The following is a 27,338-nucleotide window of genomic DNA, read 5'->3' as shown; positions in this document are numbered from 1 at the left end:
CTCCCATTCCCATCTTACAGATGGGCAAACCGAGGCACCACAGAGGGTCGGTTAGTGCGGCTGCATCGCTGTTAGCCACCCAAACGGTTGGCTCTGGAGTCCAGGCAACACCCCTCCAGAGCCCCACTGGTCAAGTGGGAGCAAAAGGGTCCCCCCGAGAGGGCCCCATTCTGCACAGCCAGGATGCTCTCACCAAAGCAATTGCTTTTTTCACGTGAGATCAATGAACGGGTTGCCTGGCCTCCAAGGCCTGCATCTGCAGAACCGAAGCCCGTCCTCGAGTCCAGTGTTTGGGGGCCAGACCCTGGCCAGAAGAGACTGTCTAGGTCACGCTGGCTCAGTCTCACTGGAGGACGGCAAAGTGGGGGTGCTACCCATCCACAGGCCCATCCAGGGTCATGCTGACGCCCACTCACGCATGCTACCCTGAAACACTAACACGGTGACTTGGCACCCCCAGGTGGGCAACTAATTTCTTGTGGCTTATACCCAAACCTGCCCCCTGACAAATATTTAGGACCTGGCAGACGGAGGCCTGATTCTGAAGTTACATGAAATCCCTCCCAAAATCAAGGGATCCAAACCAGATGGCAATCTAGTGAGCAACACTCCTGTCAGGTCCATCCAGGTGCCCCTGGACTCTGCCACAGTTGGGTGACTTCCGCTGATGGCCAATTCTAGAACACCACTTAGCCTTCCACCAGTTGATTGCAGATCTATGGGGCCCCTGTGGGATGGTGCCAAGTCAGAAGCTTCTATCTGGCCTCGCTTCTAATCACTGTCCAGCTTCTCGGAGGCACGAAGCTCCCTCACCTGTATGATGAAATTAGTAATTAACACCTGGCTTGCCCTGCCGTCCCCTGAGCAGATAACGAACAAATCTGGAGAGAGCTCTGCAAACTGTAAAGTGCTGTGCAAAATTTATATGTGAAACGAAGCTACAGGGGAGCTCTTCAAACACTGCACAGTTAACATTTCTCCCCCTGGTTTCCTCTTTGCCAGATCTGACTTGGGCCCCAGGAACTTGTGCACCACTCATTAAAAAACCAGCCTCCTTTGAAAGCCAATTCATTAACTCCTCTTTAAGACCTCAACACCGTATGGTCTCAAGGACTTGGGAGGCTCCATGGATGGCCTGATAGTAATGTGGTTGCTGTCCTTGACCTGGAAGCTAGGTTCCCATTAACCACCAGCAGAGCGCCTTTGATGATCAGGGGTAGTTCTGAGTAAGCCTGAGTTCAACTACAATCCAAAGAATTTCCGTAAGCCAAGTCTCCCTCAATCTGTAAATCAACAAATTTAATATCTAGGTTTAACAAAATTAGCAAAAGAATTAACGAAGAGATGAAGGAAAGAAGAGATTTAACTGGTTTCTGTCCAGTTCGATGTTGGTTTCATCTGAGCACTCCAGCCTAGTGGAGACACTCGGTGCCCCTGTTGGACCCTAGCCTGCTCCTCTTACTGCCCACTTATCCCCAAGCCTGTCTTCGGTTTTCTTCCAAGTCAGGAGCTGTTGCCTTTTTCGAAGGTGCAGATACTTTCAGAAATATGGTAAGGGCGACAGGTTTTCTCTGCAGAAACCACCTGTGCCCCTGAAGTTCTGTAGCAGGCCCTCTAGAAGGACCATGCTAGGAGGCCACCGACCCCGGGTAAACACCTGCTTGCTTCTTCTTCTTTTTTTTTTTAAGATTTTATTTATTTATTTGACAGACAGAGATCACAAGTAGGCAGAGAGGCAGGCAGAGAGAGAGGAGGAAACAGGCCCCCTGCTGAGCAGAGAGCCCGATGTGGGGCTTGATCCCAGGACCCTAAGATCATGACCTGGGCTGAAGGCAGAGGCTTAACCCACTGAGCCACCAGGCGCCCTGACCTGCTTGTCATAAAAATGATGTTCAACAGAACAAGGCCCAAAACAGGGTGGGCGCGACCCGAGGACACCACAGGCCGACTAAGCATCCATCGATGATCATTAATTTCGCCAACAGCTGAAGGCAGAGAGGGGGCTGCACATTCCAGCTCCCACAGGAACAGCGAGGATAAACAGGATTTATGGTGACAACAAGGAAGAAAGGAAAAAGGATCAAGTTGTGTTTACTGAGCAGAGTCCAGGGCGGCCCAGGGGTGGATGGGAGAGAGGATGGGGATCCCTATTCACATGCAAACCAGGGCAACGGCACAAAGCACAGATGCTGAGCGCAGCCGACCCTCACCAGAGGCAGAGGGCAGAGAAAGCGGACCCTGCCTGCAGGGACAGCAGATGGCCAGGTTGTAAAGGGAAGACACTGTGACCTCAGGAAGACACTGAGCTAGGACAGACAACGGCTTTTTTGCTTTTTCTTTTTTTAAATCTCTGCTTCCTCTTCTGCCAAATGCAAAGCTTTCCCCGCTGTGGGCAGAGTGGAAAGGAGGTTCCAGGAGCATCACAAGTGGAACTCTGGACCTGCATCTATCTGCCTGATGGTGATGGGAGCCTACAAAACATGACCAGAGCGTGCCAGGAAGACCCAGATGGGCCCTCCGCGCAGCCCTCCTCCAGGCCTGATGCTCACCTCTTGGAAGGAGGGGGCCCACGTCATTCACTCTGGCCAGTGGGTCATATTAATCTCTTTTCTGACCTCTGGGACCACCACGATGGCGAGAGGTGAGAAAGGCAAGGTTCTGGACTTGCCCAAAGTGATGGGTGATGCCAAATCTCAAAGGAAGGAGGCAGGGAGGAGAGGGCAGGAAGGAAGAAGGAAGGAAGGAAGGAAACTGCATATAAGCCCAGGTGAGGAAGAGCACGGGTCACCTCCTCACTGGCCAGGAGGACCAGCAGTGGTCATTGCCAGGCCCAGGGACACCCCCATGGTCCTGCACGCTTCCCCTGAGGAATCTCCAATGGACGCCCCTACAGGGAAGCCAATCCGCAGGCGCCTGCCGACCCAACCACTGAGGACTGGCTCGAAAGGCTGAGCAGGCTGAAGCCACTTCTGAGCGCTGGCAGCCGGGAAATGCGAAAGCGGCCCAGAGGCAGCTCTCACCGAGGAGAGCTGTGCACTGGCAGGCGGCCATCCCCGGGCCTGCTGCACGCTGGGTGAGAGGCACGGGCCAGGTGAGGGGGCAGGCGCACAGGTGTGGGGAGGAGTGGGGGGAGCGCACACGGGACATGCAATTCCTGAAAAGCAGCTTCATGCCTCAAATCCTGCTTCCCGGGTCCTCCGTGGCCCGCAGTGCTTGGTCTGGACCCTTCCAGTCCCCCTCCTGTTCCGCTTGAGCACGTCTGAGTGTATTTAATTCCTTTTCATCTTTAAGAATTTTCTAGACACTGGTCCCATTTTTTACAGACAAGGAAACCGAGCTCCAAAGAAATTAATTTATGCAAAATGCTCACGGACTCCTAACTGAAATCCTTCTACACTTAGAAAAGAGGAACATGCTCACAGAGACACTTTTCTGACCCCAGAATAAAATGCATTCACTCTGCCCTTCCCAAAGCCCCACGGGCTTTAAGTAATGAACTAATAAAGGAGAAAACTCTAGCCAGAGAGATAGGGAAATGAGGGGTTTTCTGATTAGACTGGGGAGTTCTTTGTAATCTGAGCGAGTTTCAGGGAGAGATTGGGAGGCTCTTGAAATAAACAATGGTGGAGTCATCACTCACTCCTTTATCTCCAAACCAAGTATGTTAAACATTTCTCATCTGTTCTCAAGACTTCCCTGCTGGAAGGAGGCTGAAGAGGGCGGGCCTCGACGAGGCTAACACACAAGGCTTTTACGAACGCAGATGCTGTTCTGAGCGTCACTCAGTGCCTGGAACGAGGCTCGGCTTTCTCCTGTGTCCACATTCCCCGGGTTCCACGGAGCCGGCTCATGAGCTCACTCAGATTCAACCGCACTCTTTACTGAGTGAGGCAGCACTGAGGGGAGACATCAGCAGGAAGAGATGTTGAAAGAAGCAGAGCCGTATCTCAGGTTCAAGGCCTGGCTGGGGGGGTGGGGCGCCCTCTGGGACAACGTGAGGTCAGACCTTGCCCCTGGGAGTGTCTTGCAGGCCTCAGCAGGGGCAGGATCGCAGTGCCCCGGGGGCATCTGGCCAGGGACAATCCCAGCAGGCCTGGGCATCCATGCCAGACTGAGCCACTCTGTCTTGACAGCAGGATCTCCCACCACACGGACTGGAGCCTAGTTCTATCCTCAAAGGTCACAGCTTAGTAGCTGCCCGGGGATGGGGGCAGGGGTGATGGGAATAATTACTTCACGGGGATAGGGGATTCTTCTGGGGCTTGGCTAAGCACCGACGTGAGCGGAAGGCACTCCATTCCAGGAAATGGCACACTTTAAAATGGTTCCTGGATATTATGTGAATTTCACCTCGAAACGAAACAAAACCCCCAAAACTCCAGCCCATCAGAAACGTCTGGAGATCCCTGGGCTGAAAAGTAGCCCCTGAAAAGAAGACCCTGTTGGTGCTTCTCCACATAGTCCAGGCCAAGGGTGCCTGGCCAGAGTGGGCCCTACCCAGAGAGAGAAGAGGGGTCCAGGTAGCTAAAGGGTAACTTCATTTAAGATCGACTCATTCTTGAATTGTATCCTTGACTTTTAGGTAAATGGACAGTTCTAGGAGAAAAAGTTGGTGTCACCTCTAAAAATTAGCAACATGGCTCACATTCATGGCTTGTCATTTGTTTTTATCGGGCCAGCACGGGACTGGGGACCCCTGCCTGCATGAGGTGTGCATCTTCCCAGGACCAGATAAGGCGGGGTGGGCCAGGAAGGGGTAGCTTAGGGAACGAGCCTCACCTCTTATCTGTAAAATGGACAGGACAGGGCCCTCCTTCAGGGCTCGAGCAAGCAAAATGGGAGGGCAATTGGCTGAAGCCTTCCTAGGCACTGGCAGAACTATGGGAACAAGCTGTAGCCTCCCCTGGAGGAGGAACTGGGCTGTCCTTGGCTGGCACGCTTCCTGAGGAGCTGAGGCCAAGCTCTGGCATCTGCCGGTTACACAGTCATTCACACGGGTCTGAAAGTGAAGAGAAAGGCAGGGCTCATTTCTGCTCCCTCACTTGGTCCACCATCTTGAGTGCAGCCTCGAGCAGGTGTTTTAATGAACGATTTCTGATGGAAGTAACAAGGGGATTGCTAACAGGCTGAGACTTGCTGGAATGACACGGAAAATCACACAATCAGGCAGAACTCTGGACATACACACTGAAACCCCGGGAAGCTCCACCTCACAACGAACCTGAGATAAATCAGATCTCAAATATTACAGATGCACATAGAAAACCGCGTTTATATTCCTGGGTTGCGGGGTGGGGGGAAGCCACAAAAATTGGCTGCATGTATCACAATGCCTTTTTTTGACCATAGCCAGTCGATGAGTTCTCTAAATGCTGCAGGACACAGGACACACGTCTACTCTCCTAAAATCTCAGCCCGATGGCACGTCTGCCACCCCCCCAGAACAGGCAAAAGTGAGCCTCCCAGGCTCACAGGAGCCCTTTATGCCAAGATGGAGACAAGAGGCTCTACGCTGGGTCACCTCCAGGTAGAGGGCCCCATCCTACCAACCTGCTTCGTCTTCCCAGACATCTTGCTGCCCCCAAGAACCCTGGTTCAGTGCCAGAGAAAGCAAGGCACATAAATACAGCTCAGGTTACTGCTGGAGCAGGCGAGGGGTCCTGGGCAGAGGCCCCAGGAACCTCCACTGGCCTTATTCGGTGTGCGGGAGGGGTGGGCCCGCACTCGCCAAGCTGCACCCTAAATCGAAACCCAGAGGGGAGATCACGTAGGGGGTCAGATAGCGAGTATGTTGTACAACCCACTGGTGTCAGGCAAGTTTATCTAGAGAAAAGAGCCGAGCCGCATATCTGCTGGCTGATTTCAGAAATCCTGGCATTCTGGATGGTGCCAGGCCAAAAGAATGCGAGGAATCTGGATGCCTTTCACTGGGTTTCCCCGCAACCCAAACAGACCACAGCCTCCAGGGCAAAGGGCTGTACTTATAAGGCAAGGGCAGAAGTATTTTAAGTCCTGAGACCTCAGTGTGGAGAGGACTGACCCTGGGACCACAGAGCTCCTGAATTCCTCACATCACTACTGAAAAGGCCCCAGGCGTGTAATGTGCAGGCACCCCCAACATTCTTTCCGTCAGAAAGCAGATACTGGAAAACAATGAGACCTGATAGAAAAGGTGGGGAGAGAAGAGCTTTGGAACAAAATCCAGTCATCCATCCCAAGTCGAACAAAGGATGCAGAAGACTTAAGGAAAAACCTGGAAGGATCCAAGTGGCTCCCCATTTTACTTGGAAGGGTTTTTGTTATTCCAACGTGATGGGGAAGGAGGCAGCCTCTCAGCGGCTCCTCGTGAACTGCCTCTTCCACACAGTGTACGCAGAGGATCCATTTAATTCTACCGGATCCTTTCACCTGGTAAGGGCACAGAAGGCTCTTCATCCCCAGAAGACTGTGTAAACGGCCCCACTGCAGTGACTGTTCTATCACTGGCCAAGGGAGAAAGAATCCAGAGCCGCTAACATCCCACCTCTGGGTGAAAGGAGATGCGGACCACAGCGATCCTGGGATCAGTAAGCCCTGGACAGACTTGTCCCATCACCACGCTGTACACCTGAAACTAACATAACATTGCATGTCAACTGCGCTTTAATAGTAACAGTTAAGAAGAAGAAGAAGAAGAAGAAGAAGAAGAAGAAGAAAGAACAGCCAAGAAAATACTTGAGGACATTCTATGAGGACACCATTCACTCTTTCCTGGCTACAGCAGCATGCCCGGTCTGCCACTGTGTTCCCAGGCCCGACACCCGCCCCGAGTCCTGGCGTAGGCGAGCCATAACCACGGCCACACGGAGCTCTCTCAACCTGTACGTCGTCACTGATGGCCACTGTTTGGGAGCTCATAACCTCTTCTGTTGTTAAGACTAACTCCTCTGTGCAAACAGGAAAGGGACAGCCAACCCTGGCTCTGCCCCACGGCTGTCAGGGCAGAGAACAAGCTGCCCGTCTGGCTTCTGGTAGAGCCAGATGTTCCCTGGGTGGCACCAGAAAGGGAAGTCCCTGGTGCCATGTGACCTTCCCTGGTTGGGGAAACTGAGAGCTGACAAGGATGTGAAGACAGAGCCGTGAGTGAGACGTCTGCAGAGCTGTAAAAGGCCAAGAAGCTTCTGGAAGTGACTCCTCCCTCAGGAACTGTCGCGTGGGCATACGGGGCCCATCTCCCTTCAGGGGTCCCTGCACCCTGGCCATGACACAGTGGCCTCCACGCAGCAGGCGGGGACAGCTGCTCTTCCAACACCCAGGCTGCACAGCTTACCTCCGACAGGCCACCTGCTTCCTGACGTCAGAGTGCAAGTCCCAGGACCTGGCCTCCCGTCCACAGAAGGCAGATGCTGCAAGACAGAAGGGGAATGTGGGATTCAGAGCCTCAGTCAGTGACACCTCATGACGGCACTTTCCCTCTTCCACATCTAGGGTGAACTATGCCCTCAGCCGTATTCACACGGTAAGGTGGGGACAGTGGTAGGCGCTGCGATGTGGCCCCAGATGCACCTTCCATCACTGCTGCAGGAGCAAGGCCGGCAGAAGGAAGGCCCAGGCCGGGAACCGGCCCCTGGAGACCCCTCCCTCCCTTCCCCTCCCCTCCCCTCCCCTCCCCTCTCCTCTCCTCCCCTCCCTTCCCAGAGAGTGCACAGGGGTGAGAAGCTGCCCCCTCCTGGCTCCCTGCTGCTGAGAACAGGAGGCAGGGCCTCCTGTGGGGTCTCAGAGGCTGGCCCTGGCCTTCCATGGACCCAGACCCCAAGCACGCGCCCCCAGAAAACCTCTCACACAGACCTGTATCACAGCCTGCAACAAGGCTATTTTTATTTGCCATTTTTTAATCTGTTACTTGCTATTTTTTTAATTTGTTATTTTATTTACTATTTTTATCGGCTCTTTTGCTATCTTCCCCCAGGGCTGTGTCTCCCCTCACCTGCGGTCACTTCTGCTACAGAGCCTGGCCATTCGACAGAATCATCTCATGGCTGAACCCCAGAGATGCATCCCAGTCTCCCCGCCAGCAGCGGGGCTTCCTCCCCACACAGGATACCCGGTCACTCAGGAGCGGCTTCCAGTCCCACTCAACCTATGGGACGTTACACAGCCCACATCTGCGAAGGATCCCTTACACCAGGATGGCGCGACGGAGGGGCGGGACTGATAGTCACCATGCGGGACTCCCCCCCAGCGATGGGCTCCTGGCCCAATCACGTTGTGAAATGTGAGGCTGAAACTGCATCCTGGATGCCCTCCCCAAATCAGGGTCACCGGGCCTGCGACGTTCCGGCCCCCTCCCCTGAGAACAGATGGCAGGTACAGACCCTCTTCTGAACGGGTGTCTCCCATGCGACAGCAAGAGCGCTGGGGCGGCTGGCTAGTTTTCAGGACGCTGCTCCCCCTGACCCCCCACTTCAGGGCTTCAACAGTAAAATGGGACTCCAGAGGTACAGCAAGGTGTGCACATAGGAAAAGAAATCAACCCGAAGCCAAGAGAAAAATGTGTCATGGACACAGTTAATCTCTAGACAGACAGAACTTGGCACAAGCGACATCCAAAATCGCAAAGGGAAGAGCTCTATCAAAGTCAACCAACGCTATGCAAACGGCAACGATGTGAGAATGTTTATTCAAACATGACAAAAGATTTAGATCCCAAAGGAGACAGAAAAATGCGGGCTGGGGACGGGATGTTCAAGACATGGGGAACAAGATACTGCCGTCCAGCCGGTGTGCTGACTGTGGACGTGTCTGCCTTGCTACCCGCGGGTCCAAGAAGACTCGTGGGACTCTTGAATGTTCGTCTGGACACTCGCGGCACTCAGAAGATCAATGCCACTTGAGAGCTCTCCTCGTGTTAGAAAGGGGGAAACGTGCTGAAAAGGGACAGGAGGCGGTGACAGTATTAGCAGACGTGGCTTCTCAGCAGGGGGTTGGGGGGGCTTCTGTGTCCCGTCTCTTCTCTTGCTGATCTGTTCCACAGTGAGTAGAACATGACATGGAGCATTTCCTTTTTTCCGATTGTTAGAAGTCATCCCTCCTGTCACAACACCAGCCTATATAAAACTGGGGTGCCTCCTTTCCTATTCCCCACCCCTCCCCAAATCTTGGCTGGGGTTGTGGGAATCTCTCGCAGCATTCTGTCCAGGTGCCAGCTCTGCTGAGCCTCACTCCCCTGCTCTGGTTTGTGTGTGGGGCTCCCCCGCGCCGGGCCAGGTGGTCGGGAAGCGGCAAGCCCGGAGTTTCCTGGAGGAGCACCCCCCACCCCGTCCCATGCTCCCTGCCTCGGCCTCCTGCACCCCAGGCTGCCCAAAGCCTCTCTCGCAGCCACAAAATACACGTTTGCTGAGAAACTGCAGACCGCTACGTCATCGGAACCACAAGAAGTTGCCAGGTTTTTTCTTTACGAAGAGCTAACCACAACACTCGTATTCCCTGTTGCTTTAAAGGCTGAGTCACTTAGCATTTTGAGGAAAGGGCCTTGCGAGCTCTCTGGGGCTTGCCATTTGCTCCTTCCAAAGGATCAGTTAGGTAGAGGGTTTAATTTCATCCCGTGAGTCTCTGGCAGGTTCCCCAGACTAGGGGTGACTGGGTCAACTCTTACCTCATACCTACCATGGGAGGACCCAATGTTGCCCAACAAGCTGACTCAGAGATGGTCATGCTGGACTTTGGGCATGTACGGGAGTGCGGGGGCATGGACACACAAGTGCACACACACACACACACACACACACACACAAACACACGGAACCCTTTGGCAACTTGGTGCTGGGAGTGCCCGGAAGGAAGGGGATCTGGTTGTGAATGGTCCCACCGGTGAGGTCCCAGGGGGGAATGGATTACGTGGACAGGATCCGCTGGTCCCTCTCCAACCTCCTAGCTCTGTGGTCGACCTCCGAACGCCCCTCATTTCTGCACAAAGACCAGTGCTCCTGAGAGGCAAGCGGACATGATCTCTGGACCAAGCACTGCTGTCCCCAGAGAGTGGCCATACACCTGTGGGGGCTCCCCAGTCCCCAAGGCCCCCAGAAGAAACCAGAGGACTTCATGTGGGACCATCAAGTTGGCATCAAGTCCCAAGTCTAGAAGATGCTCAACTCCCTGGTTTTGTGTCATGAAACATCAGTGCTGTCCTTGGACAAAGTGGACAAGAACCACCAAACTGTCAAAAAGCAATGCGGAGAACACAAAATTCTGTTGTCTCTGGGAGTCTCTGAACATGCCGTGTCTTCACCTACAGCCCAATGTCCCCTGTCTGTCTGCCAGTAGCTGTTTTACCAGCTTCCAGTCTCAGCTGAAGACACAGATATGGAGAGTTTACCCTACCTGAGGAGGTCTGGAAATCTGGGGGCATAAACAGTAAGAGGTCACGACATTTTGACGGGAAACTATATTCATACAAAGACAGAGGGGACAGCTTTGTCCTACGTTCTCACTGCAGGACAGTCACCAACAAGACACTCAACCAGGCTTTCCACATCCCCTGTTAATACATGGAACTATGCTCCCCCAAATTCTTATGTTAGAGAGTCCTGCCCTAACCCCCAGGACCTCAGAATGTGACCTTATTTGGAAATAGGGTCTTTACTGAAGTAATGGAATTAAAATGAGGTCCTCAGGGTGGGTCCTGCTCCTATGGGATGGGTGTCTTTACAAAGGGGGAAATTTGGAGGTACACACACACACACACACACACACACGGAGGTCCACCACATGAGAATGAAGACAGAGATTGGAGTGAATATCACAAGAAGCCAGCAAATCACTAAAAGCAGGAGAGACTCACAGAGGAGATGCTCCCTCATAGCCTCAGAAAGAACCAGCCTTGCTGACGCTCCGTCTTAGACTTCCAGCCTCCACACCACGAGACAACACATTCCTGGTGCTCACGACGCCCAGCAAGTCCTTCGCTAAGGCAGCCCTAGGAAACCATTGTGCTGTATCTGCAAATCGGAAAAGGAATTCTCACGATCCTGACCATCTCTGGGACTGCTGTGGGGATGACAGGGTTTTTTTAAGGTTTCCAAGCCACCACAATGGACATGTATGGCTCCATCAGCCAGAGGATCGCTCGTACCCCATGTCAGCCAATCTCTGAAGTCTCTCCATGGCAGGAACGGGTTGTCCCTCATCCCTACGCCTTATGCCGCAAGGCACCAGAGTAGTCGACTGAGAGCAGAAAGCAGAACCAGACAAATTCTTGTCCTCCACCGGAGGCAAACTTCGGCCCCAGGGCCAAATCTAGGGCGTCATCTGTCTTTGTACCACCCAGGAACAAAGAATGTTTTTGTATTTTTAAAAATAGTGGGGGTGGAAGATGAAAGTAAGAGTATTCTGGGACATGAATATTACATGAAATTCAAATTACAGTGTCCGTAAGTCAGGTCGTGGTGAAGAGCCATGCCTATCGCGTATACAGAGCTGGAAACATTCCGTCTCACCTTCTACTGGGAGAGTCTGCTGACCATTTCTGTATGAGCCTTACTTATACAATGGAGCAAAAAGGGCCAGGCCATGGCTGGCTCAGGGCAAAAGGAAGTGGGCACGTGCTTAAACGCCAGCCTCACCGAGAGGAGGCAGGGAGGAGAGAAAGAAGAAAATGGGCATCATGGCTTGAAACCCAGACAGATAATGGCCCCAAAGACAAATTCGGTCAGCTCACACAGCTATCTAGAGCTGCTATCCCTGACCTCAGCCAGGGAGGCACTCCCCTGCCTCCAAGAGCAGCTGAGCACCATGAGCCTCAGAACAAAGTGGGTGACAAAAATTGGGCATTCATCCTTTCTGATGGCTGCGTAATACTCCACTGCACATATGGGCGATCCGAGGGGGAAATGAAGCTTGAGAGACTGTGGACGAACATACTGAGGGTTTTGGAGGGGAGGTGGTTGGGGGGGGTATAAGTGAGCCCGATGGTGGGTATTACGGAGGGCATGTATTGCATGGAGCACTGGGTGTGGTGCATAAACAATGAATCTTGGAACACTGAAAAAATACAATAAAATATAATTAAAAAAAAAAAAAGAACAAAGTGGGATCTCCTGACCTGACTTTGGCCCACGTTCTTCATTGTTATCAGAGGAAATCAGTCCCTTTTAAGAGCGCCAATTAATGAAACTAAAATGTATAAATATGTAAGTAACACTTTGGCAGACTGGCAATGGCCTTTACGTCCAACGTGATCAAAATCCACACATACAACACCATGAACGGGAGCCTATTCAGCCAAGTGCGGGATGAATACCGCTAAGGGGAAGTGTCTGAAATCTCACCTGACTTAGGTGGTGACATTTTCTTACCCAGAATGCAGAGCTGGTCCCTGGTATTTCCCCTAGTTACACAGCATTTGGAATTTTACAGAATATATGATTTACAGAACATGGGTTCCTTTCCCCGCTCCTGCAGGAGACCTGTACTGAGTATTAAAGCACAAAGGGAAAGGGGGGGATTGAAACAAACAACCAGAAACTGCACTGATTTATGTATGTGTCTCTCCATTCACGATCCCGGCCTGTGGGCTCCTATGGGGCCCCCGACTCAGGAGCGAGCCGAGCTGGTGGTCATCAGGACTGTGTGCAGCTGGCCGGCTGGCCTTCCTCCTTGCGTGGAGGCTCACGTGTCTGTGCATGTGACAGAAGGACTTGGTGCTACCCGTCCCCTTGCTGTCTCAGACACACAGACTCCCACACCTGTGGCCAGACGGGGCTCCTCCTCCTCCTCCTGGGTCTCTACCCCATCTGGCCGCAGCTGGTGGGCCCTGTTCTGGAAAACTGTATGCATTTAATTATCACAGAAACAAACGGCCACGCGTGAGACAGGAGTGGCTTCCAGAACAATCCAGCGGACCATTTCGCAGACTCGACTGAGGCGAATTGCTTAAGAACGGGCTGCCAAAGGAGACAATGTTGAACCTTTGAGGAAAAATTAACCAGCTGGACACAGACACCTCTGCCAGCGTCTTTGTGTTGTTCGTTGACTTCAAGGAGGAAATCAGGAGGCGGCGCTGTCAGACTCACACTCAGAAGAGACCTCCACCCGACGGAAGATTCTCGGACATGGCTTTTGGCACTTAAAAAAAGCAAAGTTTTCAGGCGCCTGGGGGGCTCAGTGGGTTGGGCCTCTGACTCTTGACTTCAGCTCAGGTCAGGATCTCAGGGTTGTGGGATGGAGCCCCTGGTCGGGCTCAGCAGGGAGTCTGCTTATCCCTCTCCCTCTGCTCCTCCCACCCCAAATGAATAAATAAATAAAATCTTAAAAAAAAAAAAAAAGGAACATTATTCTTCTTCCAGGATTTGAGTAACTTTTCCAACTAGCTGGGCGGTCACTTAAGGACATTCGCAATCTGACCCGGATCTCGAGCCTGGGCTTCCCCAGAGAGACAGGAAGTTTAAGTCCAGTGTCTGGACAATGAAGGAGGGCTGTCCAAGGGCGGCATCCTGGCTTTTGATTCTTTTTGATTCTAACTTTGCCCATGGATAAAATGGGTGATGGCTCCAGGCAGGAACCTGTGGGCAGGACGAGTGGGCCATGCAGCAGGACACAGCCAGGTGAATGGAGGAATTCTGTGGGTTTGCATTTCAGCTCTGCCCTTCACAGAGCTCGGGGGCCTTGGTTAAAAGGCCTAACTTAAGTCTGGGCCTTGGTGTCCTCAATGTAAAACCGGGCTCTCCATACCCTGCAAGAGTCTATTCAATTAGCCTTTTCTTTTTCTGCTTTGGAACGTGGAAGACCAAATACTTAATGCCAACTGCACAGAAGCCCCACAAAATGCTTGGGGGAAGAAACACAAGGTTGAGAACTTAACTGCTAACAGTGGCGGGAGGTGGTCGTGATCCCCGCACGGGTCGGACTCATGGAGGCTTCACAGTCACAGCCGGCTGGGCTCCACCACCACCACCACCCTGCCCCTAGGCCAGCCTGAGAGCCCGCTCTTCTCCCTTGCTCCCAGGCGATGGTGATGCTCCTGGTCCCTGGACCACACTTACAACGTATGATGGTTGATACTGTACTTTCCTACCTGGCCTCTTGGCTGTTTCCCACAGTGACGCTGGGAGGTGGGCAAGCAGGTATCACTGTGCCCATATCTGAGACGAGACAACAGAGACCGGACATTTTTGACCCCGATCTGAGGTCAGGAAGTGGACAGCTGGGGTCACCAGGCAGGGAGCCGGGCCAGCACCCATGACTGATACACACAGTAACAGTCAAACGTGAAGTAAGCAGAGAAGACAAAGCAGGTTGCCCTGAGACTGATGTCTCCGAGTGAGAACATAAGATGTCAGACTGGGCCCCAATGTCACCCTTCCTTCCTTCGTTCCTTCTTCCGAGACATAAATTATAAAAGCTCCCAAGGCTTTTGAAGGAGGAGGAAATTAAACATTCTGTCTGCACCAGGCAAAGGGAGTTCAGGTGTGAGTCTTGGGAGACGGTGCAAAGTCAAGAGATCTCCCCCACACCCCCGCCACCCTCGCCAACAAATGCTGAGAAGGCTGAAAATATTTCAGACGACTTGGTGGGTAGAAGACTCAGACCCTGTTAGGACGGGGACTGGAGTCCTGGCTCTCTCTGAACGCTGTGATGAATGCTCTTCTCAGTGGTGGGCAGGGTGGCGAGTCACCCCGCCTGGGCATGAGTGCTGGCTGCTTTCATCACCCCAAGGCCACCTCCTCCCTTGGGGTGCCCTCCTTTCCTCCACTCTGTTGGCTCCGCCTCAGCCAGGGCCGCCAGCCATGTAACCTCTCAGATGCTCCTTCCTGGGGTCAAATTTTCACCCTGGCAACCTGTCATCTGGGCAACAGTTCAAGAGGCAAAAGAGGGAGACCCACAGCTGGAGCCTCCGGGGTCAGCTTTTCCAACTGATTCCAGTTCCCTTTCACGCCTGACTCATCTCCAACTAAGGCCTTGGGAAGCCCCCCCACCCGTGAGCTTTGTTAAAGGGCTATTCGGTGGGGGTAAGGCCCCCCTCCACCCCGGCAGCCTTGCTGCTGGACTGTGTGGTAATATTCGCTGTTTAAAAAACCCAGCCAGAGCGGCAGAGCAAAGGGCAGAATGCTTACTTTCTAAGAGCATGAAATGATTCATTATTCAGTCATCTGGCTCCGTATCACAGACCACTCCCCCCCCCCCCCCCCCCCCCCCCCCCCCCCCCCCCGCCTCAGAGAACAAGCCATACCTGCAAAGCATATACAGAAACTGGGTCAGAAACAGAGTCGCTGGGACACACACTTTCTGAAGCCCGAGACCTGAATAAAGTAATAAGGGGACCATTCTGTATTTTTAAATATTTATCCAAAATGAATCTGCAGCTCCTGAATCTCTTTGGTGAGATAAGCACAGTGTTATCCAGAAATGCAAAGCAGTCCCCAACCTCAGGGAATATCCTACTTTTTAACCAAGATGTTTTAAAAATTGCAATCTCCAAAAAAAAAAAAAAAGTTATGAAAACCTTGCAAACTCAAAACGCCACTGGAGTGGTGTGCACTTCGGGAAACATTTCCATGGACAGCTGCAGGGCTGGGGGACTCCCCCTCCTCCTGGGTCCCCTCAGCTCCCAGCTACAACGTGGACGCATGGAATTGGGTCCTGGGCAGAACGCAGCAAGCCAGGTGGTTATTATGGGCCCTGAAAGGTGGGTTCTGTCTGCCATCTCTCACTTCCCAACAAAGCCATCTGCCCCGACCCGACTCTCCAAATGATGAATGACTCTGGATGTTTACTTAGGCTTGCCTTCATCATAAGCAACCAAAAACGAAGCACAGAGGGTGAATGACTAATTACACAGCCTGAGCTTCCGTGGCCACGGTCGGGGGACAGAAGGTTAGAGTGTCAACGGGCCACTCTGTCATCATCTCACAAACCCTCACTGGGCCTCTGCTGCTCGTCAAGCAGAGAGGGGACAGCAGGGGAAGTCAGAAACTCAGGTCCTGCCTTCTAGAACTGGAAGGAAGAGTAAAGCAGGCATGGAAACTCAAGCCTGGAAACGGAAGACAATGAGGGACAAAATGCTTGCCTGAGCACAGAATGGGATTCGGGGGCTCTAGGCCGGGAAGGCGCCGGCCAGCAGGTGCCCAGGGAGGACGCCAGGTGCATGGGGGATGCTGAGTCCCCCACGGGTGGGCAGCCCGTTGTCTTTGTGCACCTTCATGGTCACGCAGGTCTGAACCTTCTCCGACCATCCTCAGAACACCGTCTCCCACACTGATGGTGGGCAGTCATTACGCCAGACCTTGCTGGCTGTCTCAGCCGTTGCTGGATGGGGCTGAAATTGCGGCCTTTCTTGTTCCCCAGGAACAGTCGCCACACACTCCCCAGGCCGGCGCTGGGATCAGCGCCCAGCCTCCTACCCTCCAGAGGGACAAATCTATAGCATATTCACATGGCTCCTCAGGACAGTCCCTGGCACAAGGGAGCCCCAGCGTGGCGGTGATCCTGAGCTCAGAAACTCACCCTGAGCCTACTTTCCCCGCCCTCGGCTCCTGGCTCCCTGATCCTCCTTCCAGGGACCAGCTCCCTGCGTGCCCACACCAAAACCCAAGTCCTTACATCAGGCTCTGCATTCAGAGTGCAAACCAGAACAGATGGATTCACAAATGTGAAACTGGCCGGTGAGCACTGGGTCTTTTGGCCAAGGCACAGACACAGCTGGGTGATAGGAATGAGCACGTGCCGCCAGCTCTGGTCCAAGCCAGTGGGCTATTCTAAGTGTCAGAAATTCTCAATTTAGAAAGCCAAGGCAATATTTTGTTCCGTTAGTTAGATACATTGGTGCCTGAGTGGCATCTGACTCTTGATTTCGTCTCCAGTCATGATCCCGGGGGTGTGGGATAGAGTCCCATGGTGGGCTCTGTGCCAAGCATGGAGCCTGCTTCAGAGTCTCCCTCCCTCTCTAGCTCCCTGCTTGCTCACAGAAGCTCTCTTTCCAAAATCATAATAATAAGGAGATACATTCACACTCTCCTAAACTGGAGAAAACCAAAGGGTATTTACACTCCAGCTGACATTTTACATTCAAAATAAACACATCTGCCATGGCTCACGTCCAGGCTGAAGGCCAAGGCCATCCGAGCTTGGGACGCCAAAGGAGTTCCTGACCCTACGCTGGGCCTGGACCCGGTTCAGGTCCCGTGGACACAGGCCACTCGTCAGCAAGGAAGCCCACCACAGTCTTCTGAAGGTGCCAGGAGCTATGGCCTTCGGTGCCCCTGCATTCGGGGCTCTGCTCAATGTCTATCCTCAACCCCTCGCACGAACCTGGTAGCCTGAAACACCAGCTCATTCTGTTACAGCCTGGAGGCCAGAAATCTGAAACACACTTTAAAGTCAAGGCCCTGGCAGGTCTGGTTCGTTCTGGAAGCTCTAAGGAGAGAATCCCCTCCCCCACCTTTTTTAGGTTCTAGTGGCCACCTGTGCTCCTGGCTTGTGGGCCCTCCTCAATCCTCGAAGCCCACCACCTCTGTCTCCCTCCTCACAAGGCACTCCCTGAGGTCAGATCCCTTTGCCTCGCTCTTAAAGTGACACCTGTCATTACACCATATTTAGGATAATCCAGAGTCATCTCTCCTGAAATGACTCATACCTACAAAGCCCTTTTTCCATATAAAGAAACATTCACAGTCTAGGACTAAGATGGGAATATCTCGGGGGTGGGGGCGGTTATTCAGCCTCCCATATCCCATCCAATCCAGCACACTTTCAGCCCCTAATCCCGCGGCCAACTTCACTTCTCACTCCTGACATTCTGTTGATGGTTTTATTTCCTTTCTCTTCTACTATAAGAAATCGCTCTGGAAGGCCGGGATTTCGTCCCGTGCAGCTGGGACGCCTGGACACAGCAGGTGCTCGCTCAGATGGCCCTATGGAAGCCCCCGGAGGGGTCAGCATCTGTGTCCAGAACAAACTAACCTGCTCCGCCTGTGGGGGCAGGAACCCACCTGTCTCGCTCACCACTGTGTCCCAGCCCCAAGACTGCACCTGGCACTTGGTAAGACGTTCCGTTATTAGCACCTGTCGCCTGAACGTTCCTGCCACCTGCAGTCTGCTTCCGGAGCAACTCGTCAGCTCCCAGGGGGTCCCAGCTGCCCTATTCTTCCACCAAACCTACCCTCCCACCCGCTGCTTCATCTGTTCACCGCCCTGGGGCCGGGGGCCTAGCTTTCCTGATCCATTTCAAGGCTCTCCCCCATTTGGCCCTAGTCCACCTCCAGCCTCCTAGTACCCACTGCCAACTCCCTTCACCGAGCAGGCCAGCCACACGAGCCCAAAACTCCTGCACACACATCCCACCTCCTGCTGCAGGGAATGCCTCCTCAGCGCCCTCCCTGCCCAAGGCCCAGCGCCTACCCACCTTTCCCCCAAAGCCTGTGACTTCAGCTCCTGGCAACACACCCCATTAAAGGAAGGCACTTCCAGGCCGGCCAGCATGGGTGAGCTCCTTCCCTCGGTGCGGTGCCGACAGAAGCCAGCCCTGTGCTGGCACCAGGGACTGTCCGCGCACCGCACGGCACAAAACTGGGGAAGCCACAGGTGTGTCCCCAAGTGCCACAAGCCAGCCCGCCCAGAGGCCTGGGCACCACGCAAGACCCAGCACAAGGACCGCAAAGAACAGCCGGGGCCGAGGTGGGCATTGGGTTTCCAGAGAAAACAAAGGACACCAGTTAAATTTGAACTTCAAATGCAGGACAAATAATTGTATTAGTGTAGATATGTCCCAGACAGTCAAATGTACCTAGGTGTCATGTGTTCCTATTTGCTAAACCTAGCTGGGCTGTACAAGGGAGGCGCCTCACCTCTGGGGAGGGGTGGGGGGCGGCCTCCCAGGGAGGAGGAGGGGCGATCAGCCGCCAAGCCCACTGTGGTCCACTCCTCCTGGACTTCACTAACAAAGATGGTAACTTCCCACTAAAGAATTAAAAAAAAAAAAAATGATGAAACATTCTTGCTGGCTAGAGGAAAGGGTTGTTTCAATAATATTTTTCCATTCCCGCATAATCTGCAAGAACTCACAACAAAGCAGTCACTCTCCAACAACAAAGATCGCCATGGAAACCGATCACCTCCATCCCGAAAATCATGACTTCACCTCACATTCCACCAGAAACCGACTACAGACGGTTACCAGAAAAATCCTTGTGCAAACAAACACGAGCCAACTGCCACTGAATGGCAGGAAATGGAAACGCTTTTTCTAATTTTAACTTTCTCTAGGAATGCACTTGCTCTAAACATGTGGGCACAGTCCCCCCAGACCCGCATTCCATCAGCAATCACCTCCAGAGCGCAGAGCCAAATACAGACTGAGAGCGGCTGGCGGGCGTGTCCCCGAGCCCCAGGTCCAGCGCTGACTCACCGATTTCTCCAAACTGAGAGGTGGACGCCAGCTCCTCCAGCAGAAAGTACTCCCAGGTCAGGGGGCGGCCCACAGGAGACCCAGCGGCCAGACTCGCCACAGGGAGTAATAATTACGGTAAACAGGAGCCTAATTTCACAGGGACAGCCACGGCCACCCAAAGACTGGACCTCAACTGGCCAGAACTGGAACCCTCGAAAGTAATTCTGCAAATGGGCCCCCAGCGACAGGATTCAGCATGTGACTTACGGGCACCGTGAAAGTCTGCGTGGCCAAGCGGCCGACGGGGAAACCTGCAGCACTCCAAGCAAGAAAGGCTCGTTTTCCAGAAAATTCAAAGAAATCCTCCAATTCAGTAAGGAGAAGGAGTTAAAAACCAGGAAAGAACCTTCACCTTGGAAGCCCCAGGGAAAGCGGATAAACATTAGGTTAGAATGATTCGTCCAGAAGAAAGCATAAATTAGAACAAATCAGACAGCCTCTCCCTTCCATCAGACCTCCCTCTTCCCAAAATGAAAAGTCCAACCACAGGGTGTGGGGGTGGGGGTGCAGAGCCACCCGTGACAGGCTCCCCGAGGCAGCCGCCAACAGCAAGGGCTGTGAACAAGCTCCAGACCTCGAGGGCAGAGGGAGGAAGTAAACAGAGGTGCAAGCGCACAGGGAAACTACACCCTAGTAAAAGTCAATGAACTACAGCGACACCCCGTCCACACAGGTGAACCTCAGGAACACGGTGTGAGGCCAGAAAGGAACTCTCGGAAGATCACGCACTGGGCACCCCGGGCTGCGGAACATGTAACCACACGTGACGTGCCTATTTCACGGTTTCGTGGGTCGGGGATCCAGATGGGCTTGGCTGGGTCCTCTACTTCAGGCTACAGTCAAGACCTGAGCCATCCGAAGGCTCGCGTACTTACTGGAAGCTTTCAGGCCCTTGCTGGCTATGGGACCACAGGCCTCAGGTCCTTGCCAAGTGGGACTCTGGGTACGGCATCGTGCTTGCTCAAAGCAAGCAGGAGACAGAGACTGTCATCAAGAAGGAAGCTGTAATCCTATGTAACCCAACCATGAAGGGACGTCCATCAGTGGGCGATCCCTATCAGAAGTGGGATGCCAGGCAGGGGGAGGGATTATGCAAGGGTGTGAACATCAGGTGGGGACCCGTTGTCAGGATGGGCCACCCACAGACCAGAAAGCCCGGGCTTCCATGTACATGCACGTCGCAAGCATGAAAAACGATGGACAATGCTTAAGGACCCAAATTTACTGGCTATGTGAAGAAACTGTAAAGAGCAAGGGAAAAATCACCAAGTTCAAGTTAGGGGCTACTTAAATGCTTATGCTAGACTGGGTAAAATACACTGGGGGTACGGTGAGAGGACATGGGCACTGGGGGCGGGGGAGGAAGGAATTCAAAGCTGAAGTTCCACTTCTCAGCCTGGGTAGTGGCTATACAGATCTCTCCAGGCGTTCGTAGCTTTTGTGATTTTTCTGTTCATCCGCAAAGTGTTCTTTATATTGACTCAAGATTTAGGGGACCCCATGGCTGGCCTGCTGGCACCTCGGGGAAGAGCGAGGAAAGGCGCCCTCACACTGCAGCTGCCTCCCGTTCACCCTGCCTCACAAATAAAACAGACCAGCTTCTACGGAGAAGCAGGGCCCACTTGGAAATCCTTGTCCCCGCTCCGAGCAAACCAAGTTCCAAGGTTTCCAAGCTTTACCTGGAAGCCTTCTCCTCAGGGGCTGGATGATGACTCAGAATTCACCCCCACCTCTTCCCCGACTCCCTTCCCTGCAGTTAAAGGTGGGGTCAGAGGGCTTGCAGAGTTCAGGCCCCCCATCAGGCCGGGGGCTCCTCTCCAGGGCCCCGAAGTGCCCTGTGCCTAGTGGTAGCGGTGGTGGCAGTGGTGGGTGTTACTTCTTAAGACAACTGAAAACAAGAACCACCCCCGGCTGCGAGCCTCATGGGAGTCACCCAGCCCACATCCTGTTTGGCCACAGCATTGATTCAAGCATGCCAATATTGCCGAACAAAGGAACTTTCTACGCAGGCTTGCAGAAGAGAGACATGACGTCTGTGGCAGGGAACCAGCCCAGCCAGAGCTCCCGCTCTGGTCAGTGGGCACAAACGGCCTGAGGGCATGCCAGCCAGGCCACCGAGGTTTGGGGGGGCACAAGCAGAGAGCATCTGGTTCATGAGCCCACGGGGTGAGGCGGGGGGGGGCCTGGTACTCTGCATTGTGCCCGACACTGCACACCCTCGTAGTAGCAGGCTCCCAAATAGTGGCTGAGTGAACGAAGCCCTCTCCAGATGGCCTGAGGAAACACACACTATGAAGGGATCCTCGGAGGGGGACCAAACTGGCGGCAGCAGAGCAATTCCCCCCCGCCCCCCCCCCCCCCCCCAACCGTGAGGCCCAGGGCGGCAGCAGCCACCCCGCTCTCCCTCCGGATCCCTGTCCAATGGCCAGGCAACATTCTGAAAGGCAGGAAGGCACACAAAGGAATAAGGACTCTGGAAGTCCAGCCCCCTAAAACCCAGGCCTTCCCTGGGAAAATCCTCCACAAACCGCAGAGCCTATTCCTCTTGGGAAGGGACCAGAAAATGTGTTCTCTCTAACGTATGGTATAGGCACGTAGGAATCTGCGCCAGCTTCCCCCGTGATGGTACCGGGAATGTTGTGGTTTTTAACCGAAATGTGCCATCAGTTTCAGCTGGGGACGGAGCCACACGGACCCGGGTTTGAGAGGCAAAGGGAGGCCAGGGGAAGGACCTTCTGGAGAGCCTGGCCAGCCACAAGGGGGTCCCCGGCGTGTTCAGGACCCTATAAAAGGGGCCACCCTGGCTCTGGGTCACCTCACTTGAGTCCTCAGGGCACAGGAGAAGGGTGGACCCCAGAGGCCCACAGGTGGCTGGCGCTCCCTAACACAGGGCCCATGAGCTCTGGTTCAGTGCACGTGAGTGTGAACCTACCAGCTGGGAACGCCATCTGTGCCCCCCACCCCCCCGCCCCAAGGCTGAGGCGCAGACTCAGGACTGCCCAGGCTTCAGGACTGGGTTCCCACCCCCGCCTGCCTGCAGGGCCTGAGCAGGTAGGAAAATCTCCTTCCTCTCTGAAAAGGGTCAAAAGCGGCATCCACCTGGCAGGGCTGCTGAGGGGAGTGACTCAAAGGTGTGGAGTGCTTAGAACAATGCCAGATCCACAGTCAGAGCCACCTCGGTGCTCACAGGACAGAATCCCATGTGCGCACACATGCGTGGACACACGGTCCACTTTGGCCACTCCCTGCTCTCCTGCTCCTCCCACCTGCCACCTCCCCGTCTCTTTCTAGCACTTTCTAGCACAATCTCCTCCCTTTACTCAGGCTCAGGCTTAACTCCCAATTCATCCTTCTAACAAAACTTCTGACAAGTTTCATCAGGAGCCCTCTCCTCCCAGCGGGCACCACTACCACCAGCCCAGATGGAAACCCTGAGGGATCATGCAGTCCCCTCTCCCACCCCCCCAGACCTCTGGTGCCAAAATCTGCATTTTAAGAAGATCCCAGGCTGATTTATGAGAAGCTCCGGGCTGGGAGATGGCAGGTGCAGCCCGAGACCAGCGTTGGTCTACATGCTCTCAAGTCGGGTCCTGTAAGAAAGGCTTCTTGCCTGAGATTCCGAGCCCATAAGTGTGTGCGTGTGTGCCCTTGGTGGCCTTCCCGGTGTTCGGCGTGTGACACTGTTCGATCCCTGTGCCATGACTCAGTGTATAAACTGGAAACATCAAGGGAACAGAGGCCTCCAAGCACCCAAGTGCATTCTGTACATACTTTAATCGGCCGTCTCCAGAGGAGACAATCTCATCCTGTTGTCTATGCATCAGCCTCCTGTTGCTAACAGGATTAGCGGGGCCGCCACCCCAACACCTGCCACCCCGCTCTGAAGCCGGACGTTCTGGACTCTGAATGTCAGAGCAGCTTATAAAGGGGCCCATTGTCTCGACGGCCCTGCCCCCTTTCTCAAATTCACCTGGCAAAAAGATGATCTGTGTCTGTGTTTGGAAGCCTCCCTCATTGGCCAGGAGAGCGGCTCACCTCTAAATGTCTGGGCCAGGAGAGAACAAAGAACGTGCTGAAGGAAAGAGTCCAGCCACGGCCTGACCCGGAGTGGACCGGGCCCACTGCCCTTGGCTTTGTAGAGAAGGGCTGTTTCTGGCCAGGGTGTCTCCTGGCAGGGGGAGCCTGGTAGCGCTGGCCAGGGTTGGCAGGCCACCCGAACCCCAAAACCAGTTGTGGTGGGGCCTCATAATGCAGATGTGCCCGCAGAGGGCCAGCCTGGCCAAGAGCCATGCCAAGGAACCCTCACTACCCACTCGCTTCCCTGACACTCTTCTGTCTATTCTTAAAGGTAAACTGTATTTTAGAATAGATGCAAATTTATAGAAAAGATGTGAAGATAACACAGAGAGCTGCCATATACCTCCCGACATACAGTTTCCCTATTACTAACCTCTCACACTGGGATGACACATTTGTCCAGAGGATGAACGGACACAGACACATTATCATTAACTGAAGTCCGTTCTTTATCCAGATTTCCTTGGTTTCCCCCTCCACTGTCCTTCTTTGGTTCCAGGATCCCATCCAAGACACCACGTGACATTTGGTCTGGTCTCCCAAGGCTCCTCGCGGCTGTGACAGTTCTATTTCTGCCCCGCACGCCCAGCCCTCACCTGTCCAGGCCCCAAACCCTGCAAAGCGCAAGGCGGCTGCTGTCTGGGCCACGCTCAGCCTGCTCCCAGAGGCAAGGCCAAGATGTGTGCCAGATGCATGTCACACGCGCCTGTAATCAGGGTAAGTTTTATGATTATCCCCATTACGAATTGCCACACGTCCCAGCCGGGCAGGCCTGCTGTGGTATGAACCATATCCCCCTCCGGGGTGGGCGCAACCGACTGGCTCAGATCCACCTAATTCCCTCCCTCCTCCCACTCTTCGGCCAAAAAGCACCCCAACACCACCCAGTGAACACAGGGGCCGCCACGGGGAGGGAGGAAGCAGCAAGGAGCCCGAGAAGCCATGCCCAGAAATGAATCCCTTCTTTATTTCTGAGCTAGGGAAGCTCGTCCATGCCAGCAAGGGCGGGAGCCCCTGGTTTCCCTGAGCACCGAAAGGGCAAGTCCCTCAAAGTCAGGACTGCAGATCGCTGTTAGCCCAGAGCCCCGTGTCCACAGGGTGAGGCACCCCACCCACTCTGCCCAGCGCCGTATCTCACCAGGAGAGCAAGTGGGTCAGGTTCCCCGCACTCACGGAACTCTGATCTAGTTTCCCCATGGCTGGTGAGGTGCTGACCCACAATAAAGGAAAACATTCCTCCTTGGAGGTTCAGGCAAAGTTTCCCAGCCACACCTGTCAAGCTGGACCCAGAAAAGCACTTCGCCAAGGGGCTCCCATTCCATGTGGGTGGTACTACCCATAGGCCCCCCAGATCCAGGCTTCGGAAAGGGGAGCAGGGCGGAGGAAAGTGAGAGAAAGCATTCACCGTCCATTCCAGAGGGCCCGAAACGTGTATTTCTTCCCCTGCAGTGGGAATGGCCTCTAGGCTGGTGCTGCCCCATGAGAGGTGGTGGGTAGCGCTTGGCTGGCTTGAATTCGGAACAGAGGGAGCACGGCGCTGTTCCTGCCGAGCGAGGGTGTCGATGTCGCTGGGGACGCTTGCGGAAGTCTTGCCCGCAAGACTGGCTTGAGCAGGCAGGGGTGGGTGAGCTCCTGCTTTCAGGCAACGCGGGGGCGTGAAGAGGTTCCACCAACGATGCCCCCGGGGAAGACAGCACGCCACCTCATGCCTGGGCCACCCCACGCCTGGACAGTGATGTCACCCAGCACGTGCGGGGCACGTCAGTGGGGCCAGCCAGCCCGTCCCTACCACTGCTGAGTGAAAAAGCAGGTTTGCAGGACTGAGTGTGAATGACCCCATTTCTGAAATAATGTCCAAGTGATATTTGCCCAGCAATGATGGAGCTATAGGCTGTCAGGTGATATATTTTTTTTTTTTTTAATTTATTTGACAGAGAGAGACAGTGAGAGCGGGAACACAAGCAGGAGGAGTGGGAGAGGGAGAAGCAGGCTTCCCACTGAGCAGGGAACCCGATGCGGGGCCTGATCCTAAAACCCTGGGATCATGACCTGAGCCGAAGGCAGATGCTTAATGACTGAGCCACCCAGATGCCTCTGCCCTTGTCAGGTGACTTTTAATTTCTTCTGCAGGCTGCATTTTCCAAGTCTACCATGGTAAGCACGGACCGTGTGTACACAAACAGACCTGACAATGACCAGGCGGCTTTCACAGGCTGGGCAGCTTCGAGTCTCAGATTCCAGGTCCCCAGGGCGATGTGGGTGTTTCACATGTTCTTCCTCCCAGTGGACTTCTGTTATATGGGTTCTTTAAACAATCTGCAAGGGGAGGGAGGTGGCTTTCTGGGAGTAACGCTAAGCTCCCCCAGCAACTGTGCGATGGGAGAGAAGCCCCGACACCTAGGACAATTCACTAGCGTCTTTGTTTTTACCCCAAGCCGTGCTGGTACCTATAGAGTAAAGAAAAAGGGTTGCTGAAAACCCTTTATGGAAAACCTAAGTAAATAAATGCCATTTAGAAGGAGCAGATGAGCCAACAATTGCAAAAAGACAATCACCGTCAACACTCATTGATGCAAATCAAAACCACAGGGAGGTATCACTGCACCTGCCTTCGGGGGGCTGTTACCAAACCGACAGGACCCAGCAGTTGTTGGGACCCCGTGGAGCTGGAACCCTCGTGCCCTGTAGCTGGGAATGTAAAAAGGTGCAAGCTTTGTGCAAACGGCGTGGCAGTGCCTCGAGAAATTAACAATGGAACCGCCAATGTGACCCAGCGAGCCCACCTCTCAGTACGTACATCCAAAACCATCGTTGAAGCAGGATCTCAAAAGATATCTGCACACTCCCGTTCATAACAGCGCCATTCGCAAGAGCCAAGAAGCGCAACCACGTCTGTGCGTAGACAATGCATCAAGAACATGGGGTCTATCCTCACAGTGGGATATTATCCTGCCTTGAAAGGAAGGGGATCCTGTCACTTGCTCTTGCAGGACGCACCTTGAGACATTATGCTGGGTGAAAGAAGCCAGTCCCAAGAGGACAAACACTGCATGATTCCACCCACAGAAGGGAGCTAAAACAGTCACGTTCATCACAGAGTCGGAAAGCAGAAAGGTGATTACCAGGGGCTAGAGGGGAGGGAGGAATGAGGAGAGGTGGTTTGATGCGTAAGTTTCGGTTTTGCAAGACAAAAAAAGTTGTAGGACGTTGCACAATAATGTGCGTACACTTTACACTATGGAACGGCGCACATAAAAACCATCGAGATGGCAAATTTCATATTATGTGGTTTTTTTTATAATTAAAAATAAATAAGTTTTTTTTTTTTAAAGATTTTGTTTATTTATTTGACAGAGAGAGAGAGAGACAGTGAGAGAGGGAATACAAGCAGGGGAGTAGGAGAGGGAGAAGCAGGCTTCCCGCTGAGCAGGGAGCCAGATATGGGGCTCTATCCCAGAGTCCTGGGATCATGACCTGAGCTGAAGGCAGATGCTCAACAACTGAGCCACCCAGGCCCCCCAAAAATAAGTAAGATTTTTTTAAAAAGACGGAGGTCACAGGGCGCCTGGGTGTCTCCATCACTGAAGCGTCTGCCCTGGGCTCTGGTCACAATCTTGGGGTCCAGGGATCGAAACCCCGTGTTAGGCTCCCAGCTCAGTGGGGAGTCTGCTTGTCCTCCTCCCACTGCCCCTCCCCCATCTCGTGCTCTCTCTCAAATAAATAAATAAAATCTTTAAAGGGAGAGAGTAAGCGAGAGAGAGAGAGAGGGAGCTCATGTATACAGTAGCCTACTTTGTCTCAGGATGCTTCTGAGTAAATGTCTATCTGGAAACACACTGCA

General features: G+C 53.7%; 1 protein-coding gene across 1 annotated transcript in view; it reads right to left on the bottom strand.

The window, feature by feature from the left end:
- The window catches only part of SH3BP4 (SH3 domain binding protein 4), an 82,723-nt gene that overhangs the window by 39,261 nt on the left and 16,124 nt on the right, over positions 1-27,338 (bottom strand). The window contains exon 2 of the mRNA XM_032857546.1: positions 7,310-7,385. The gene's annotated coding sequence lies outside the window, so the exon portion shown is untranslated. The remainder of the gene's footprint in view (positions 1-7,309; positions 7,386-27,338) is intronic.

The sequence above is a fragment of the Lontra canadensis genome, unplaced genomic scaffold, assembly GCF_010015895.1.
Source record: "Lontra canadensis isolate GAN:19392208 unplaced genomic scaffold, GSC_riverotter_1.0 scaffold13, whole genome shotgun sequence".
Taxonomy (NCBI): Eukaryota; Metazoa; Chordata; class Mammalia; order Carnivora; family Mustelidae; genus Lontra; species Lontra canadensis.
Note: the sequence above shows the minus strand (reverse complement) of the source record. Positions and strands in the feature narration are given on the sequence as shown.